Consider the following 3,489-nt stretch of genomic DNA (forward strand, 5'->3'; position numbering starts at 1 on the left):
GTCTGGTGGTTCTCAAGTTCTTGGTTTCCTCTCTGGACCCCATTCACCTCCCCCCTCATCTCAGCCGTCCCCTCCTCCAAAAGTTCCAGTCTCTGTGAATTTTGAATCGTTCGGTTTTGGTTCTCTCTGAGCTGATCGTTCATTTCTTTCAATTGGTTTTTCAAGTCCTCCTGCCCCTTTAAGAGTTGTTGAAACATCTGTTGAAAGTCCACCTCCATGGGCTTAGGCTGGAACAAAGATGTTAGTGTCTGTTGTCCACTGCGGCTGGACGTTGAAGACGCTGGGGCAGAGCCAGCAAAACCCAGTTTCCCCGGTGGTGGTCTTTTGCGTGGCATTGTAGTAAAAAGAGCTCAGAGGTGACTGTGTCAGTACAGGGAAGAAACAGTTGTAAAGGTGGACAGCCGAGAGAGATCGCGAGGCAGGGAGTCCAGACAGATAAAGACCTTTTCTCAATTCTAAGTCCAGGCAATAAAATCCATTGTTCCAAGTCCAGGATAAAGTATAACAAGAGATTTCTCTGAGAGTCACAGAGGCAAAGACAAAATGCCAGCAGTTTCTGTGGGTGGAGTCAAATTTCAGAGTACATAAAGACAACGGAAGTGTGTGAATCTGGTTTCCCCATTGACTTTGCTTGTCAGAAGGTCACACAAATGTGATCACATGACCCCGGGACGCTGCAACCCATCATAAATATGATTCAGTTGCTAAGTGCCTCAATTTTGATCATGTGATCAAAAGACTACGACAATGGTCCTAAGTGTGAAAAACAGTCATAATTCCTTTTTCTCATTGCTATTATAACTTTGAACAGACACTAAATGAACTGTTATAAGTCGAGGACAACCTGCAGTGTATTTAATTTAATTTAATTTCAAATATCCCTTCTATTCCTGAAATAGTAACCTTAGAATAAGAACAGGAATCTTGCTTGACTTTATACATTTTAATCAAAAAAGTTCATTTGGGTTTAAGACCTAAAAACCAGGAGGGTCTTTTTTGCAACTGTATCAAATATATAATAACTGCTGTAAATTGATCGGTAATTAATATCCTTAGGAAATGTTTTTCCCACTAATTCTCCCGCTCCCTGAGATGTCAATATTCTTGATTTATGACTCATGTAAATTTTTAAAGTACTGAATAAATACTCTGTATTTCCGCTTGCTAGCACCCTAAAGCATGCAACACTCAGTCTTGACCTCTCAAAATGTCCATCATGGAAGTAGAAATAGCAATAGCACTTAGACTTATATACCGCTTCACAGTGCTTCTACAGCACCTTCTAAGCCAGTGGGTCTCAACCTTCCCAATGCCGCGACCCTTTAATACAGTTCCTCATGTTGTGGTGACCCCCAACCATAAAATTATTTTGTTGTCCGTATTTTTTCAAAAGTATGTGTTTTCCGATGGTCTTAGGCAACCTCTGTGAAAGGGTCGTTCGACCCCCAAAGGGGTCCCGATCCACAGTTTGAGAACCACTGCTCTAAGCGGTTTACACAGTCAGCCTCTTTCCCCTAACAATCTGGGTCCTCATTCTACTGACCTCAGAAGGATGGAAAGCTGAGTCAATCTTGAATCTGGTGAGATTCGAACTGCCAAATTGCAGTCAGCCGGCAGTCAGCAGATATAGCCTGCAGTACTGCACTCTAACCACTGTGTCATTGTGGCACCTAGACACAGCTCTTCTGACAATCATCATTTCAAGAGCCCCCATTTCTTTTAAAAATGCCACCCCTCCCATAAAAATGTCTACCTGTGCATGTGTGCGTGTATCTGTGGTGTGTGTGTGTGTGTGTGTGGTTTACCTCTTAAACACTAGAAGGGGTTACAACTCCATGGTTAAGAAGCTTCCAGCAAAGATCGTCTTTGCAACACAGACGGAATATGCTTACCATCCTCAGATTGCAACTGTAAGGGGGAAAGGAAGTCCCCCCCCCACTTTAAAAATCAATAGGTTCAGTGTAAGCAAAGTCAGAACAACCTTTAAAATAATAAGACAAATCAATTCATTTCACAAATGTCTTCATTTCCAAATGCCATTGTTTTTTGGGTTGCCCTGCTGACGACGCTCATGACATTTGAGAAAACGGGGTCTTTCATCATTAGAGTGCAGAGGGACTTATCATATAAACGGTTGGGCTAAAAGATTTGGCCAGCATGGAAAGATATCTGATAACAACAAAAGCCGCGAAGGAGAAAGAAAGAGAAAGATGGACAGGGAAGGGTGTGGGATGGAGTCGGGGTGGTGGTGATGGGAATCGAAGAAGGTTGAAAAATATGGGCTGAAGAAAATGAAATTACGACTGCGGACAATGAAAAGTAATTATAAAGAAAAATGAAAAGGGTGCTTTGCTGTTAGTCGGGAAGAAGAAGAAGAAAACGATGAAGAAGAAGAAGAAGAAGAAGAAGAAGAAGAAGAAGAAGAAGAAGAAGAAGAAGAAGAAGAAGAAGAAGAAGAAGAAGAAGAAGAAGAAGAAGAAGAAGAAGAAGAAGAAGAAGAAGAAGAAGGGGGGGAATTCTGATCTTTTTTAAAGCTCAAAGTCCATTTTGATGTAATTGGTTCCAGAATTATTTATGACATTAATTGCTGCATTATCGACTACCTGTCAGGGGCTCTGGCAGTTAGTCCATCTTTCTTAGCAGAGGCAGCAGGCTCAGCCCAAATGAGACTGACAAGCTAATTATACCCATCTCCCCTTCAATGACAAATGCAGCTCATCGGAAGCCCTTTCTAGAAATAAGCTTTCATTCTCTCTCTCTCTCTCTATCCCCCCCCCTCTTCTCACTCCCCCTTTTTTCCCTCAGCCAGACACAGACGATATCTCAAGGTACAGATCACAGCTAAAACTCCGCTCACCAGAGCTATTAGCTTTGAACATCTCACTTGAGCCCCCTCCCCTCCCCCGCCATCAAAAAAAAAAACCCCACTAAGCATCTTATGTTATCAAACTGTATGTCATTCCCTGATACTAGTTTTCAGCAAATGTGCACTGGGCTGTACCCATCACTCAAAGCCGTAGTAGAGAGACAGCCTGGGCTGAATTAGCCAGTTCTTTCTTCAAGAGCCCAGCCAAGTTGCAGACAGCAGTTCCAAGACTCTGCCCTGAGAATATATATATATATATATATATATATATATATATATATATATATATATATATATATATATATATATGTGTGTGTGTGTGTGTGTGTGTGTGTGTGTGTGTGTGTGTGTGTGTGTGTGTGTGTGTGTGTGTGTCTGTCTGTCTGTCTGTCTGTCTGTCTGTCTGTCTGTCTGTCTGTCTGTCTGTCTGTCTGTCTGTCTGTCTGTCTAGAAATACCCCCACAACATGAATAAACGTGACGATACCTCCCACTGGAAACCAGCCCTAGTCAACAAACGAACACCACCCACCACCCAGGCCGTTACAATACAAAACAACAATGCACACACAGCCAGCACCAATCAGCACCAATCTACCAATCATGATACAATCACACAACCAA

The sequence above is a fragment of the Natrix helvetica genome, assembly GCF_964273705.1.
Source record: "Natrix helvetica genome assembly, chromosome: 5".
NCBI classification, from domain to species: domain Eukaryota; kingdom Metazoa; phylum Chordata; class Lepidosauria; order Squamata; family Natricidae; genus Natrix; species Natrix helvetica.